We start from the raw sequence: 18,895 nt of genomic DNA, 5'->3' as shown, positions 1-18,895 counted from the left end.
ACACCAACTAGATGTTTAAATCTTAATATAAATGAGTAACAGTAGGTGGACATTAGGTAAGGCTGCACTTTTTGCAGCGATCTCGTATAGAAAACTATTCGCGCGTATATAAAACAGGTCCGCGGCTCCGAGCCGTAGTAAAGGGACCTCTGGCTAATACGTCGGGTTCATGTCTATGGAACTCCAAAGTGTTCAAAATTAAATAAATAAATAGGTCAAGATGAAATAAATAACTATGTGAATAAATTCATTCATTCATCATTCATTAATTTATTTGTTCATTTCAGGCACAACAAAAATAAACATAAAGTGCACAAAACAAAAAACAAAAATTACCTGAAAAGGAGTGGGACGAAGAAAACTTATTAAATCCCACCCCTATACTCACTCATCAACAAAAAACAATAAGCTTCCCGCAGCTACGCCCATCGTTGCAACCAAACAAACCATCAACAGCCCCGGGCACATGCAAGCATCTCAACGGCAGCTCGCAAACAACAAATAGAACCTTCATAACTGAATACAGAATATATATTAATTATAAATTGCGTTACCACAGATATGTAATGTGAGAATGATATTGTGAAATAATGGAACACATTTTGAAAAAAATGCTCATTATTGTGAAATATATTACATTCTGCTATATAAATTTACTTATTATTGTGAAATATTATTTCATGGTCATTATTTTTCACAATAACAGAGATTATTCCTGAGGCATTTTATTTATTTCCAGCCGTTTTTATTCCAAAATGTCCTTTTTTCAAAGTCAGTCTTTATTAGTCAGGACTTTAGTGCTGTCCGGGATAACCATCGGGGTAATTGCCGATATGTTTTCTGTGTCTCCGAGCACAATTAGGAGGAAAATGACGGAGGAAGGTCTAAGGTAAGTTTATGCTGTAATTGAGCACCTGTGTGATTCTGTACACAGCATTGTTTAGATGTTGACCTTAATTATGACGTTTGACAATGAATTATTATCGCTTACTTTTTTTTGTTACTGTCTAAACTAAGTGGGGCAGCTACGGCTAAAGCTATCGGCGCCATCTCGGCGTTGAGACACGTTTAGCAGTGTTAGCTGTTAGTGTGTTAACTCGGAGACTGGGGGCAGTGGAGCCTGTAGGAACCTTTTACACAGAGAGTAGACCCACCAGCTTTCCACAGTCTACTTACTTATCACATCTTGTTAGACAACAGGGTCATTAGTGCTTTAAATAGTACATAGTTGAATGTTTCATTGCTGTTTGCAGTTGATTGTTCTCTGATAACGCATAACAAGGTTGATGTTAAATAGCGAGTTTATTGAAATGGTTTTGTCTATTTCAGCAGCATTATAGATATCATACTTTCTCTGGTGTCTTCGGTAAAGCTAAAACAAGAATACATTTACATCCTTGGTTCTTTCAGCATTAATTGGAAAACTTTGTTGAGTTTTGCTTTTATATGAAAAAATGTTTTATGTGCAGAAAATCTGATAGGAATTCTTCTATTGGAGATGTGGATTTGGATTCAAAAGTGCTGGACATTCAGCGGCCGACTGCAGAATGCTGATGGGACATCTACGATCCAGAGGCATATACATTCAAAGTAAGCTGATATTGTTAAAATATCCAAACACCAGTTTCCGGCCTGGAAAGCACGTGTCAGTGTGGCCTTGATGTGATATTTTAATGTAGGCATCAAAAATGACTAGCATGTTCTTATCACTGTTATGCAGTTATGTTCCTGTTTGAACCAGTCTGTACACGATTCTCTCTCCTCACTAAATCTGTACAGCACCTGGATACTTACCTGACACAATGATGATCTGTCCCATATGCATTACAGTGTTTACAATACAGTCTTTTTGTAGTTGTTAGTACTAAGACATGATCTGTTTGTTAATCAGGATTTCGACTGATGGATTCAATGAGACGAGTCAATCCAGAAGGGGTCAAGATGCGACGGTTATCTATTAAGACTGCAAGGCGTTTTCAGTACAGTGTATCAGCATCAAATCACCTTTGGCATATAGATGGAAATCAGCATTGAGCGCCTGTGGAGGGATGTATATGAAAACATCTTCACCCAGCTGGAGATTCAAGGACTGCTCAACCCTGGTGAAAAAATTCACTTGTTTGCTCTGCACAGATGCTTTTTGCATCACATTCAACATCATCTTCAGTCATTCCAGTAAGCATGGAATCAGCATGGACTCAGAAAAGCAAACAACCATTCACCCCTGCACCTCTGGTTGCTGCACAGAAAGGAGGGACAAGATTTGTCACAGGTACATGACTATTTGATCCATATTTGTTCTTGTATGTAAAACTCTGCTATCTGTAGTGGAGATGAGTTTATTTCTGCTGTGCAAGTTGGTGTACCAAAATTTTTTTTCCTGTAAGTGGAAATGTCTCCCAAGCCATTCTCTCCTTTTATCCCACCTGTCAGGTATAGATGGCAATACTTTAAACAAAGTTAAATTTGTTATACCTGAAGAGAACCAATCCTGACCTAGAATGGGTGAATGAATAATTAGTTGGTAGCCAATGCCTAAGCAACTCACATAGGCCCTGGCAGACTCAATAAGTCCATCTAGGAACAGCTGCAGGAAACACCTCTTCAGTTTAGATTTAAAACATGTGCATGCTCTTTCAGGTTGATGAGGATTATGGTGTGGACTGGACAGGACAACATAATCGCCGCCCATCAAATGAGATCACCATTCCTGAGATTCAGCTCCCAGATGCACTGAATGAACAAGACCCTGCTGTGCTACCAATACTTCAAAATCACTTGTAGAAAGACACTATCACATTTAATCAGTTTCTATGTCAGGAGGATTTTTTTTTTAATTTCTACATCTATGGCTTTGTAGCTAATACTGACTCAAAACAGCATAACCAATTTCATTTTCAACAAAACAGTGAGTGGCTATAAAACAGGATTTGTTTTATACAGCTGTCACTTTAATGATATTCATTTCTTGGTTGGATATACAGTACATGTCAACTCTGAGCAGATTTAATACAATGAACACAGTACAGTAGTGTAACATCTTAATTCAAATAATTTTTTCTAGAAATTTTTTTTGTACCAGTAGCGAGTATAAACAAAACATACTGTGTAATTTATAATGTACAGTGAACAACTGATTTTGATATCTGAACTCTTCATCAGTTTATATTAAAAAAGCCACAAATGCTCACCTGTACTGTGCATTTTTCACTGTCAAGTGTATTAAAAAGAACTAGAACTCACTAGATTGTCCGTTTCTTTGAACACTGAATACAGTAATGTGATGCAAGAAAGAAGAAATGGTCTAATCTTACCATGTGGTTATGGAATCAATCGTAAACCAGACCAAAACCTGAGTCAGTAGAGTGGAGACACACCTGAATGTCCATTAGAGATGACTCATAGGTACAGTAGTGTGCAGGAAGACGTAGTACTTCAAAACCGGTGGAAGACTTTGGAAGACTGCTGTTGACCACTTCCACAGTCATTTCTCGGCAAGACTTCCCATCCTGTCCAAAACTTGATGAGGGCTTTTTGTTGTGCACAAGATGCTGCAACAGAAGATTGTTTTAAACTATAATGACATCCTATATTCATTATTTTGAATCTTTTATGGAGAAATACCATAAAAGATGACCACTTACATACAGGGCACCAGACATTTTTGCCCCACTCAAATTGCTGTTGTAGCTGTTAGATATTTTTATGTTAACAAAGCTAAAAGTAGTCTACATACAATTCTAGTGCAACTGATAATGCCACCACTCTGTTTTTTTTATGTATTGCATGGAGCAAATAACAAAATTATACTATAGTGTACTTTGTTAATGACCCAAGATCACTGGACTGTATGTATAAAAAGTATAATCAGAGAAAACCAATAGCAAAATACCTATTGCAGTAGACTTACCATTTTCAATGAAGGACCGAAGGTAACCTGCCACTCTGCATTTATCCTCGAGAGCATTCCTCTTCTTCCTCATCTTCATCTTCTGTGGCAGGCCACAGTCATTTTATAGCTTTACTTATCTTGTAGTCTTAAGAGCATCAGCAACATTAGGTGTATTTTTATTAAATGTAACCCAGCTGTTCAACTAACCCAAGCATACAAAATAGCATATTGGTGTTTTGTGTCAACAATTAATGTTCATCCTTCATAAATTAACCAAATACCTTTACTATTCAGATGTTAAAAGATGTGACCTGACCTTACCTCACAACAGGGAGCAGTCTCTGATTCCCTTGGTAAGAAAAGAGGAATGATGTCTGATCTTTCTGTCAGAAGCGGCCATACCATGGTCTCCTTAAGCCCTTTCCTCAGCTGCTTGACTTGACGACTTGTTTGTGTTATGACCTACAACGGTGAGACCAAACCAAAACTGAAGTTGGAGTCTGTAAAGTGACACACACTTTAAATGTTAAATATTTAAAGAACATCCACTGTACTAGTAAGAGCATTTTCAAATTATACCCACTTACAAAATCACTACGTTGAACTAAAATTGCTTTCTTTTCTTTCACATAGATTACTTGTCTTCCATATTAGCACAGAAGATAAGCCACTTTAAAACAGTCATGAATAACTATTACCTACAACAATGTAAATAGTAATACAGACATTAACCCAGAAGACAATTATTTTCTCTTACCTAATTTATAGAATTCTTTGCTATGATAAAAAACAGTATTAAAAAAAATCTGTGACTAAACTGATTAAAAAGCTCATTGTTGGCAGACAGACAGACTAACCAAGCAGTAATAACATATCGTTACTTACCCTGAACAGCGTTTCGTGGAGTGGAGTTAGCTGTGATAGCGTTAGCATTTGCTAACGTTAACACTGTGCGGTTGTGATGAGAACTTGGACCAGGGACCACTTCATCTCCAGTACACTGCTGCAATACTCAGACTGAGGTGAAGACGTTCAATCTAAGCGGTTAGCAAGTTCTCTGAGTAACTCAGAAACGGACTTTTTTTCATGCGGCCATGGCCTTCACAAGAATTGATACACCTGTAACGTTATTCGTGCCCAGTGTTTTGCATTTGTCGGTGCCTTACGTTTATTTTGAGCTGCATACTGCCGCCAGCTGCATAGGAGACGCATTGCACCATTAAACCTAAATCGACAATCCATGTGCTACTACTTATGTCTGAGTAAAGGAGCAACCAATCACACAACTGGCTCCGCCCTGTCTCTCTTGATTGACAGACAAAGTCATTCTGCTGAAAAGTCGCATTATGAAATAAATAGGCCATTGGGAAAAACGGGATTTTGAAATAAAGACTGACTTTGAAAAAAGGACATTTTGGAATATAAATGGCTGGAAATAAATAAAATGCCTCAGGAATAATCTCTGTTATTGTGAAAAATAATGACCATGAAATAATATTTCACAATAATAAGTAAATTTATATAGCAGAATGTAATATATTTCACAATAATGAGCAGTTTTTTCAAAATGTGTTCCATTATTTCACAATATCATTCTCACATTACATATCTGTGTCTTATTTATTCACATAGTTATTTATTTCATCTTGACCTATTTATTTATTTAATTTTGAACACTTTGGAGTTCCATACGTGTCGGGCTCGTAGCTGAAAACTAGCTTTACTTTGTTGTCTGGGTCAACTTTGAGACAGAGAGACAGAGAGAGGCGTTGAAAGGCTGCTCCAACGGAGCTTATTGTTTCGGAGGAAAACACAAACACAGTGTACAGTCGAGTCTTAATAGCTTACTTACAGCTGGGCTCGTCAGGCTCTCTGTTTGGCTGCAGTGGTTATTATTATATTTACATGCTTCCAGCTCCCGTTTCTGCCCGGTGACAGCTCGTACTTTTCCTTTTTCTCCCTCCCTCGCTCACAGACACATAACAGGTATGACAGTCCATTCTCCCTGCAGCACGGACTACACTGCCCATCAGGCGACATGCTTTAGGGTGATGCCTGTAACACTCTGCCTATTGCCTTCATATTAAATCATTTTTTGAATAATAATTTTTAAAAATATTTCTTCACGTCATTATGCGGGCCGCAAGTAGAGGTGACATGGGCGGCGAGATTGAGACACAGGCATTGGAGCCTCTTAATGCGTGTTTTGTTTGGGTTTCCACGGCGTGGAATTACCAAAAATAGGGAGGGGACAGCCTAACACAGTGGTTCCCAAACTGTTTTTGCTAGGCCCCCTTTGTCTTACAAGAAAAGTGATTTGAAGAACCCAGCGCAATTCTGCAGGGAGACCTACCTCGGCACTTGTGCAGGTGAACCAAAGGGAAGATTTGCGTCACCATATTTTCTAGTCTTTGACTTAGAATGAAGTTGGTTTGGAAACATATTCAGCGATGCTTCATCCCCTGCTTTGCAGTTGTGTGGAAGCCCCGTCAAAAACCTGTCCATTATGCTAGCAGTGTCCAAGCACTCTTTTTTTTTTCCCCTTTTCATACCGCGCCCCCCCTGCAATGGCTGTGGGCCCCACACTTTCCAAGCTCTGGCCTAACATATGAAACAGGAAAAGACCGCTTTTTAAACGGTAGCTGTAAAAAAAAAAGTATCTTTCTCAAAATTATGAGAAACTCAAAATTTCGAGTTAATGAGTCAAAATTTTGAGAAAAATAACAAAAGATTTTGAGCTCTTCCAATCAGTAACTTAGGTGAATGATGTCATTTTCTTGTTATCTGGAAGGATATGGCGCAGAGGAATGCACACTCAAAACCAGAGCTACTAATATCCAGCAACAAATTGGCGCTTTCGAGAGTACGTTTGCTGATAGTAACTCCATGTGATTCAGCTAATAACACAAGGATTTCATCATTTGTGAAGCCCCACTGAAAATACTCAGCAATTTGTGCATTCATGACTGGCTGTAATACTGGTAGCTTAGCTGTAGCATCTGCAGCTGAGGGCTTCAGCTTCCGGGTAACAAGGAAATGGCATCATTCACATAGATGTCTGATTGGCAGAGCTAACTCGAAATTCTGAGTTACTTTTCTCAAAATGTTGAGAAAAGTAACTCAGAATTTTGAGTTATCTTTTTAGCTGCTTTGTACGGAGCCCCGCAGGGGACATGGGAGAAAAAAAAATTAAGACGGACTTTTGCGATCAAAAGTCCGTCTTAATTTTTTTTCTCCCATGTCCCCTGCGGGGCTCCGTACCTTTGTCACTCACACACCAATCATGCAGCTTTGGTTCAAAATGTGATAAGACAGACATATCATATAAAAACATTAATTAAAAAAAAAAGATTTAAATTGCAAATTGTAGTCCAAACTGCAATGATAAATAATGTGTAGACAATAATTCTAAGAAACAGCAGCAATAAAGTATAAAACAGAAAGTTTGGCACATCAGTTCAGTTTTATTTGTTTAGCAGCAAAGGCAGAAACAGCTGTACCTGAAATAAGCCAAATATTCTTAAATCTGCATTGTGCCTTCTAACTACACAAAACTGTCTGAAATGTTTTGCTTAATTTCAGAAATCTTTATCATCTTTACCTAAAAAGACTATTAAGCTGTCTTCAAGAATTATTTGCTTACTCTAAGATTTTCCACCTTAATTTAGATTTTCACGTAAACAGGAAAAAGCCTACATTGCTTTTTTAAAAATATTTTATTTTTGGCCTTTATCGATAGGGACAGTGAGGAATTAACAGGAAGACAGAGGGGAAGACACGTGGGCCACGCTCTCAGCCACGCAGCATGTGGGCGGCCGCTCAATGCAGGGAGCTAAACTGGTGCCCATTAAATAGGTTTCAGAAATGAAAGAGATGTTTAAGTTACTCTTGAAATAAGAATCTTATTCTACCAGAATTAGAATCAGATTCTTTTTCTTATTTTAACAGGAAGCTTAGATTTATTTGCTAGTTTTAGGGAATCTAACCTTTGCTTGGTTTTGTTTACTTTGTAGACAAAAAAAGAATAAAAAATGCCCATAAACAAGTTTTTTTTTCTTTTTTACTTTCTTGAAAATGTGTTATTGCAGTGTGATAACAACAGCCAGCTCATGGTGTACGGCGTTCTCCATGAAAAAAATTTGCAGGTGCAAGTGTTGCATTTTGAGGAGAAATTTATTTTGAGCGAAGAAAAGCTAAATTAGAGTGAACAAAACTCATTGCTGCGTGCAAAAACTGTTCACCTGTCACAGAACAAAGAGTTATTAATGATTTCCTGACGTCTTTTTGATCAGTCTGAAGGAGAAGAGGAGCTCTGCTGCCTCAGTTTGCTCAGAGATCCAGCAGGATCAACAGACTGGTACACATTATTTTCTGAGGAAGCTCAGCTCCTTTAGAGGCTGCTCATCCCCTTCCTGTGCCTAGTGTCACTGCTGGTCCTCGGGTCCAGTCTGTCACTCAGGCAGCCTTTTTCATCTCCTCAGCCGTGATGTTGACGGCTTTTCAGCAGCATACACAAAGAGAAATAGTTTTAGGTTTGAGCATCTCGCTCTTTAACACTCTGACTTTTCCCTTTTCATGCACTTTTTTCCCTCCTTTTTTGTTTTTTACAGATTCATTTTAAATGTGTCAGTCTTTGTGGGTCTAATTACAAGTGTCAGTGTTGTGCTAAAGGAATACATGTGTAAACATCTGGAAGATGGGTTTCTCTTTCCAAATCATCTGTTAACGTGATAAACTTGGAACACACCTGTAATGCACATGCACATACTCAGTTTAACACCATGAATCACTCTGGTAATCTAACTGGGTCTCCTTTAACTGAAGTTAAAGAGTTAAGGATGTAAAACAATAATTTTAAGATTGTGACACAAAAAGATAAAAGAATGGAAAAAGTTTTGCTTTTACATTAGTGGATCATTTAACATGAAGCTGCTCATCCTGGAGTCTGTTACAGAGTCAGCTGGGCCTGCAGGGAGATGGAGGAGATGTTATGATAAACTGATCTCAGACACAGATCAAACAGGAAGTGCTGCCTTGTTGTGGTGAGCCTGGAGGCGTGCCGGCCCCTCCAAGACTGCTCTCATTTGAACGCCAGGTGTGTAAATTTGAAACAGAACACATGATACGCACACAGACACACACATGCACACAGACACACACATGCATACACACACATGCAGTCATCTGGACCTGTGCATGTGAGGCTCATTTCCTCTCCTCATTACTGCAACACACTGGATGGCTTCATTTTTACATAATTATGCAAATATTATTTCATGACACAGAGGTGTAAGCTCTCTAATGTGTTTGCCGCATTAAGTGCTTCACACAGCTCAACCAGAGAATAGCTTCTGTCACATTTCTCATCAGTCTTACATATGAGTTTATAGCAGCGCAGACAAAGCAGCTCAAAAGGCGTCAAAGCTCTGTGTGTGTGTGTGTGCACGTGTGTGCACGTGTATGTGTGTGTGTGTGTGTATGCACGTGTGTGTGTGGATGAGTATTCCCTGTGTCATCCGTTTGCATTCCTCATGATTGTGGCCAGATTCCCTCATGTTGGCTGGGTTAAGCTGTAGGAAAAGGAGCAGGCAAGAGGAACGAGGGCTGGTGCTGTTTTCATTAGTGAGGCAGGAGGTTTCCACACACACAGAGGTGAAAACAGAGCTGGAAAACACTGCACATCCATAAAAGTGAGAGATTTGATGGAAACTTTACATCAAATGTTATGAATCATGTGTGTGGAGGTCGACTGCTTGAACTCGGATAAACGGGGAACTGGTGCCAAAGCATCGATGCAAAGCAGACTCGCTTCACTCACTCTCAGTCTTTATTAGAAGCCAGCCTTTGAATATAGTTACATTAAAACTGCACTAATGTCATAGTGCCAGATGTGGAGTTTTTAATGCTGAAATGCCACCTCTACTGTCTGCCGCGGGAGTTCTCAGCTGTGTTTTTGGTCATTGTTTACATCCCGCTACGAGCTGACTCCGCGGCAGCGCTCGGGAAATGACGTCATCAGCGCATTAGAGACTACTCATTTATACGCTGTTTTTATCATCGCTGGTGACTTTAATAAATGCAACTTACGGACTGTACTCCCAAAATACCACCAATACGTGGCCATTCCCACCTGTGACAAGAACACCCTGGATCATGTCTACACCAACATACACATGCATATAGGGCTGCACCACGCCCCCACTTTGGACAGTCTGACCACATCTCTCTGTTCATGTACCCGGCTTTCAGGCAGAAACTGAAACAATCCAGCCGTGTCATCAGACCTGTTAAACTGTGGACCCCAGAGACTGAGCATCCTACAGGACTGCTTTGCCCAAACAGACTGGGATGTGTTTCAAATTGGAGCCACAATTGAGAACTGCTCTGTCAACATACAGGACTGCACTGAATATGTGACTGGGTACATCAGCACCTGTGTTGACAATATTGTGCCCACCACACAAGTCAGAAAGTTCCCCAACCAGAAGCCCTGGATCAGCAGGCAGGTACGACACATGCTGCGTACTCGCTCTCTCGCATTTAGATCAGGCAATGAGACGAAGTACAAAGCTGCGAAGTATGGACTGAGGAAAGCCATCACAGCGGCTAAAAGGGAGTACAGAGAGAAGCTGGATGGCTACCCCAGGTGGATGTGGCAAGGCCCGCAGCACATCACAGAGCATAGGGTCACCACCAGCACCACAAGCTCTGCAGACGGTCTTCTGGATGATCTCAATGCATTCTACACCTGCTTCGAGACCCCCCAGACCCCCCAGATCACCCAGACCTGCCAGAACCCCCAGACCACCCAACCCCCACCCCCGCCAGCAGTCTCAATAGACCAGGTGCACAAAGCCCTGAGGAGAACCCCCGCAAGGCAACAGGACCAGACAACATCCCGGGACGGGCACTTAAAGCATGTGGTAATGAGCTGGTGGGGGTTCTTACCTCCATCTTCAACCTCTCCCTCAGCCAGAACACCATCCCCACATTCTTCAAGACCACAACCACTATCCCTCTCCCCAAGAAAAGCCCAGCCACCTGCCTGAATGACTATAGGCCAGTTGCACTCACTCCAATCATTGCGAAGTGCTTCGAGAGAGTGGTGCTGGCCTACATCCAGAGCAACATCACAGACACTCTGGACCCCCTGCAGTAATCCTACCGGCCCAATAGGTCCACGCCAGACACCATCGCTGCCGCTCTTCACTATTCCCTCTCCCACCTGGAAAACAAAGACTCATACATCAGGGTACTTTTTGTTGATTACAGCTCCGCTTTCAATGCAGTCATCCCTCACAAACTCACTCACAAGCTGGCAACACTCGGCCTGCACCCCACCCTATGTGACTGGCTACACTCGGCCTACATCCTCCACCCTATGTGACTGGTTACAGGACTTTTTGACTGGCAGGCCCCAGTCCGTCAGGATTGGCAACAGGACTTCAGCCAGCATTATTACAAACATTGGCGTCCCACAAGGTTGCGTCCTCAGTCCTCTACACCCTGTTCCCCCACGACTGTGTCGCCTCCAACAAAGACAACATCATTTTGAAGTTCACGGACGACACTGCAGTGATCGGTTGCATCACTGGAGGAGACGAGGCGGCTTACAGGAGAGAGGAGGCCGGTCTGGTGTCATGGTGTGAGGACAACAACCTCACCCTCAACACTGACAAGACATAGGAGATGATAGTGGACACGAGGAAGAAGAGGAGGCCTCACCCACCGCTGTCTATCCGGGGCCTTGAAGTGGAGAGGGTGAGCAGCAGTACCTGGGTGTCTACATCTCTGAGGACCTCACCTGGACACTGAACACCACACAGCTGGTCAAGAAGTCTCAGCAGCGGCTGTATTTCCTGAGGAGGCTGAGGAAATTTGGTATGTCCGCCAAGATCCTCAGCAGGTTCTACAGCTGCATTGTGGAGAGCACCCTGACCAGCTGCATCACTGCATGATACGGCAGCACTACTGCTATGGACCGCAAACGCCTGCAGTGAGTGATAACAACCACGGAGAAGATCATCAGGACTCCTCTCTGCAGAGCATCTACCATCGCAGAGTCCAGAGGAGAGCTGCATCCATCCTCAAAGACCCCACACACCCCCAACACGGACTGGTTACACTTCTGCCCTCGAGGTGGAGGTTCAGAAGTTCTTTAATTCTTTTTTACATGATGACATCACACAGTTGCTGCACATTTGTTGACTGCACATCCATGACACCCAAAGAGGCTCTGTTGGATTTGAGTACAGTACACTTCCTGTCATATTTTTATAGTTTGAAAGGAGATGAATATCCCCTGCACCATCAGATTGAAAACTTGGAACACGACAGGATGGATCAATAACGTGTCTTTTATGCCACATTCTGAACGTAGTATGCAAAACGGGGACTCATTAGACAACTTCTCAGTTTTCTCATTCTGTCTGGTGTCCAAGTTTCCAAGAGTGGCACCTGGTTTGTTTTCTGCTGTTGTAGCTCATATGCTTCCAGGTTTGATCACAGTCAAATAACCTCTCAATATTTGGAGAACTTAAATAATTGGAGGTTATCTAAGTTACTTTTGTCCTCCTATCAGCTTGAAGTAGTCTGGTCACTGTCCTCTGATTTCACATCTGTTACTTACTGTTTCTCTGTTTCTATTCTCTTGGATTTTTCTGCACAACCATCTCTACTTACTTAAAAGACCATATTCAGATGTCCTGGCCAATCACCTTTGTCCATATTTTGATGCTCAGTTTGAACATCTACAGGCTATCTTGGCTATGACTACATGGACTGAGCTGCTGTTACAGGGAGTGCAGAATTATTAGGCAAATGAGTATTTTGTCCACATCATCCTCTTCATGCATGTTGTCTTACTCCAAGCTGTATAGGCTCGAAAGCCTACTACCAATTAAGCATATTAGGTGATGTGCATCGCTGTAATGAGAAGGGGTGTGGTCTAATGACATCAGCACCCTATATCAGGTGTGCATAATTATTAGGCAACTTCCTTTCCTTTGGCAAAATGGGTCAAAAGAAGGACTTGACAGGCTCAGAAAAGTAAAAAATAGTGAGATATCTTGCAGAGGGATGCAGCAGTCTCAAAATTGCAAAGCTTCTGAAGCGTGATCATCGAACAATCGAGCGTTTCATTCAAAATAGTCAACAGGGTCGCAAGAAGCGTGTGGAAAAACCAAGGCGCAAAATAACTGCCCATGAACTGAGAAAAGTCAAGCGTGCAGTTGCCAAGATGCCACTTGCCACCAGTTTGGCCATATTTCAGAGCTGCAACATCACTGGAGTGCCCAAAAGCACAAGGTGTGCAATACTCAGAGACATGGCCAAGGTAAGAAAGGCTGAAAAACGACCACCACTGAACAAGACACACAAGCTGAAACGTCAAGACTGGGCCAAGAAATATCTCAAGACTGGTTTTTCTAAGGTTTTATGGACTGATGAAATGAGAGTGAGTCTTGATGGGCCAGATGGATGGGCCCGTGGCTGGATTGGTAAAGGGCAGAGAGCTCCAGTCCGACTCAGACGCCAGCAAGGTGGAGGTGGAGTACTGGTTTGGGCTGGTATCATCAAAGATGAGCTTGTGGGGCCTTTTCGGGTTGAGGATGGAGTCAAGCTCAACTCCCAGTCCTACTGCCAGTTTCTGGAAGACACCTTCTTCAAGCAGTGGTACAGGAAGAAGTCTGCATCCTTCAGGAAAAACATGATTTTCATGCAGGACAATGCTCCATCACACGCGTCCAAGTACTCCACAGCGTGGCTGGCAAGAAAGGGTATAAAAGAAGAAAAACTAATGACATGGCCACCTTGTTCACCTGATCTGAACCCCATTGAGAACCTGTGGTCCATCATCAAATGTGAGATTTACAAGGAGGGAAAACAGTACACCTCTCTGAACAGTGTCTGGGAGGCTGTGGTTGCTGCTGCACGCAATGTTGATGGTGAACAGATCAAAACACTGACAGAATCCATGGATGGCAGGCTTTTGAGTGTCCTTGCAAAGAAAGGTGGCTATATTGGTCGCTGATTTGTTTTTGTTTTGTTTTTGAATGTCAGAAATGTATATTTGTGAATGTGGAGATGTTATATTGGTTTCACTGGTAAAAATAAATGATTGAAATGGGTATATATTTGTTTTTTGTTAAGTTGCCTAATAATTATGCACAGTAATAGTCACCTGCACACACAGATATCCCCCTAAAATAGCTAAAACTAAAAACAAACTAAAAACTACTTCCAAAAACATTCAGCTTTGATATTAATGAGTTTTTGGGGTTCATTGAGAACATGGTTGTTGTTCAATAATAAAATTATTCCTCAAAAATACAACTTGCCTAATAATTCTGCACTCCCTGTATATAATTACATTCGATTTTTGCACTAACAAGCAACTGAATAGGTGTTTCCAGTAACACAGCCAGTGAGTATTGGTAGTTGAGATGACATCCTTTGGTTTGCACCACAACCACCTGTGAGTGTGTTAGCATAGCTGCAAACTGGGCACTGCTTCAGCTTGAGCCGTACCCAGTTTGCAGCCAATCAGAGCCAGCCTTCCTAAATACAAAGTGCACTATGTTTACCACAAGTAAGACATAAAAAATTCTCCATCATTTTGTTGTACAGTTGATGGAGCTTGGAATCCTTAGGAAATACTGACTGCTCGTCCTTTATTTTGGGTGGAGACTCTGGGTTGGTCTTTAATGTCAGCCTCCTGCTGAGGTGGATGTCCAGATACTCAGATACCAGTTCTCCATCGTTTCAGCACTCTCCCAACATAAGGCCGATCATCTCTCTGGTCTTATTTAAATTCATAAGCATACGATTCATCTCAGACCATGTCATTCCTCTCACTGACTAGTGCTCTGTACTCCTCTTCTAATACAGCAGACCACTGCAACACCATCAGAGGATTTCTGTATATATAATTAATGAAATAAATGATATCCCTCTCATACCCCTGGGGGAGGTGATATCTGTGTGTGGAGATGCTTGCAGATTACAACAAGCTCTCTATAGACAAACAGCTGTGGCCACGAGGCCAAAGAGATGTAGCAGAGAAGCATAGTTCAAGAGAATAAATACTCTGTTCTCCAAAGACCCATCAAGGCTGTGCTCTGCTGCTGCAGTGGAACAATAATGCAAGGGCAGATCCACCCAGAGCTGGAACTGAGCATTACTGGGAGAAAGTGGACAACGCCGTGGCTGATGGACGAGCAGACCACAGCAAGAGCCAGTCACCATCATTCAGGCTAACATCCAACGAGTCTCAAGTCTATGCTGCCTCACATTAACAGCATTGGCATTGACCAAAATATTTTTCATGTTTTAGTAATCAGTCATGCGCAAGCCCCTTAATTCAAATTGCTTTAATTGGTGCTAGCATATCATTATTGTTGTTATCCATGAATTTGTAAATGTGCTGAAAAGATAATCAAGAACATGATTATTTTTTATTCAGAAGTGAAATTCTGATTATTTACTTCCTGAATAGAATACTGGATTAATGTGCCAAATCAAATGTGGGCATAAAAGCAAGAATTTAGTTTGTGATTTGCCAATAAATAACCTGCCCAACCTCCTGAGGCACAGCCAGCCTGTAGTGAACAGGTATGTGAACTGATGAATGTGGTTGTGGAGTCATGCTGGGTGACTGACGGGAGTAAACAAGATGATACATACAGTGGCTTGCAAAAGTATTCGGCCCCCTTGAACTTTCCCACATTTTGTCACATTACAGCCACAAACATGAATCAATTTTATTGGAATTCCAGGTGAAAGACCAACACAAAGTGGTGCACACGTGAGAAGTGGAAGGAAAATCAGACATGATTCCAAACATTTTTTACAAATAAATAACTGCAAAGTGGGGTGTGCGTAATTATTCAGCCCCCTGAGTCAATACTTTGTAGAACCACCTTTTGCTGCAATTACAGCTGCCAGTCTTTTAGGGTATGTCTCTGCCAGGTTTGCACATCTACAGACTGAAATTCTTCCCATTCTTCTTTGCAAAACAGCTCCACAACTGCCCTGTGACAGCCTCAGAGGTTGTCTAAGAGAATATTGGGAGCAACAACACCATGAAGTCCAAAGAACACACCAGATAGGTCAGGGATAAAGTTATTGAGAAATTTAAAGCAGGCTTAGGCTAAAAAGATTTCCCAAGCCTTGAACATCCCACGGAGCACTGTTCAAGCCATCATTCAGAAATGGAAGGAGTCTGCTGGGGCTGGGCGCTCATGCATGTACCGGCTCACTCCTGGTGGCCGATTGGCGGGGCCGGGCGCCTGTGGCCCGGCTGGGCTCCTTCCGGGGGGTGGGATGCCCTCAGGCCTCTGGCCTCTGGGCCTGAAGCTCGGTCCTCTCTGGCACAGCTGGCTGCCGGCGGAGCCCGCGGGCACGCCACTGCAACCCCCTCTGGCCTCTGCTCCGTAGCTGCGGGGTGACCTCTCGTTTGGGGCTCTACTCAGCTCTTCCCAGGAGGGTGGCACGGTTCCTCCCCCCTTTGGTGGTCCTCCTCGGGTCCTTGTACTCTGGGGCCTCTGGATGTCTGGGGCCTGGATCTCCTCCATACCTGCTTCATACCCTGGTGGACGGGGCTATGGCTCCCCACACTCCCTAGCAGATCGTTACATGGAGAAACCTTTGGAATACAAGCATGCTGATCCACACAGGTGTGCACACAGGTGTACACACGGGTGTTCACAGACGCGGACTACACCTTTCTTGGCTGCTGCCTCAAAGCACATTGTGCGCTGTCGATCTTGCGTGCTGCACAATATCGTTTATTATTTAGTATCTACTGTTATCTACTGCTAGCTAGTTTATTGTGATGGTGCTGTTTTTATTATGTTGCTCTTTGTTGTTTGCTTTCTCTTCTGTTTTTTTTCTCCATACAGGTGATCCAGGCGTTTTGTTTGTTTGTTTGTTTGTTTGTTTTTTCCTTTCTTCCCCCCTTCTCACCGTCTCTTCTCCCCTTTGGTTTTCTTTCTCTCCCTCTCTTTCTTTCATTCTTTCTCCCTGTCCTATCCCCCAGTCACGTCTGTCCCGTTTGTAGCAACCGAAAATAAAATAAATACATAATTATAATAAAGGTCAATCAAATGGACCAATATGGCAAGGCCATGATGATCCACTTGGTAAAATAAATCCGCTTGGCATCTTTCTTGGCCTTAAGACAACAATTCTGATGGCTAAAGATCCAAACGGGACACAAAAAAAAAAAAAAAAAAAAAAAAAAAGAAATGGAAGGAGTCTGGCACAACTGTAAACCTACCAAGACAAGGCCGTCCACCTGAACTCACAGGCCGAACAAGGAGAGCGCTGATCAGAAATGCAGCCAAGAGGCCCATGGTGACTCTGGACGAGCTGCAGAGATCTACAGCTCAGGTGGGGGAATCTGTCCATAGGACAACTATTAGTCGTGCACTGCACAAAGTTGGCCTTTATGGAAGAGTGGCAAGAAGAAAGCCATTGTTAACAGAAAACCATAATAAGTCCTGTTTGCAGTTTGCCACAAGCCATGTGGGGGACACAGCAAACATGTGGAAGAAGCTGCTCTGGTCAGATGAGACCAACATGGAACTTTTTGGCCAAAATGCAAAACGCTATGTGTGGCGGAAAACTAACACTGCACATCACTCTGAACACACCATCCCCACTGTCAGATATGGTGGTTGATGGGAAGATGGATGGAGCCAAATACAGGGCAGTCTTGGAAGAAAACCTCTTGGAGTCTGCAAAAGTCTTGAAACTGGGGCGGAGGTTCACCTTCCAGCAGGACAACGACCCTAAAAATAAAGCCAGGGCAACAATGGAATGGTTTAAAACAAAACATATCCATGTGTTAGAATGGCCCAGTCAAAGTCCAGATCTAAATCCAATCCAGAATCTGTGGATCTGAAAACTGAAAACTTCACAAACGCTGTCCAGCTAATCTGACTGAGCTGGAGCTGTTGTGCAAAGAAGAATGGGCAAAGATTTCAGTCTGTAGATGTGCAAAGCTGGTAGAGACAGACCCTAAAAGACTGGCAGCTGTAATTGCAGCAAAAGGTGGTTCTACAAAGTATTGACTCAGGGGGCTGAATAATTACGCACACCCCACTTTGCAGTTATTTATTTGTAAAAAATGTTTGGAATCATGTCTGATTTTCCTTCCACTTCTCATGTGTGCACCACGTTGTGTTGGTCTTTCACCTGGAATTCCAATAACATTGATTCATGTTTGTGGCTGTAATGTGACAAAATGTGGGAAAGTTCAAGGGGGCCAAATACTTTTGCAAGCCACTGTAAATACCAGGCGTTTATATATCAATATATAAGTACTATAATATCTTTGTCTTGTTCACATGAATGCATTTCAAATATACTGTTGAATCAAAAAATAGCTGCAGAAAACAGCCTGAGCTGAGTCTTCTTGTACATGAGCCCACATGACTACCAGGGTCTCAGCACCACACAGACAGGAACCACTCCCACTATCCCTGTAATGATCAAACATTCATCAGAACACTTTTAACAAAGCGACACCTCACAATGGTTTCTCTCTGTGACATTACATGTGGACTCTTTAAGTTCATGTTCTTCAAAGAACAGACAGCTGAACTGTTGGACTCTAAAAACAGTGCGAGTAAATGTTTCCATGTAGATTCAGATCCAACATGGAACTCAATTTGGAAACTCTTTACACTTAAATATAATCAAGTGGCAAAATGAGGGCAGTGTGGTGGTGCAGTGGTTAGCACTGATGCCTCACAGCAACAAGAACTTGAGAGAACTTCAGTTAGCATGGTTTCTCTCTCAGTACGCTGGCTTCCTCCCACACTCCAAAGACGTACAGCTAGTGACTGCCTGGGATAGGCTCCAGCCCTCCAGCTGAAAATGTTTCTCACCAAGCTGTTGTAACTTGGCATGTTTATCAGCTTATTTACAAAAGTTTATTTCACAATATCAGCTGCCCCAGGCGCTTCATACTGCAAGGTAAAAACCATTCGACTTTACAGA

The 18,895-nt window shown here is 42.3% G+C and overlaps 1 long non-coding RNA gene across 1 annotated transcript; it reads left to right on the top strand.

Moving 5' to 3' along the window:
- The first annotated feature begins 793 nt into the window (after nucleotides 1-793).
- LOC146393033 (uncharacterized) lies at nucleotides 794-3,173 on the top strand. Its single transcript, XR_014801284.1, has 4 exons — nucleotides 794-889; nucleotides 1,470-1,590; nucleotides 1,892-2,272; nucleotides 2,641-3,173. It is a non-coding gene; the product is annotated as an uncharacterized LOC146393033 (long non-coding RNA).
- The last annotated feature ends 15,722 nt before the right edge of the window (nucleotides 3,174-18,895 follow it).

Source organism: Perissodus microlepis, chromosome 2 (genome assembly GCF_051167445.1).
Source record: "Perissodus microlepis isolate ML-2025 ecotype Zambia chromosome 2, ASM5116744v1, whole genome shotgun sequence".
NCBI classification, from domain to species: domain Eukaryota; kingdom Metazoa; phylum Chordata; class Actinopteri; order Cichliformes; family Cichlidae; genus Perissodus; species Perissodus microlepis.
The sequence above is the reverse complement of the archived record's forward strand: the minus strand, read 5'-3'. Positions and strand labels throughout refer to the sequence as shown.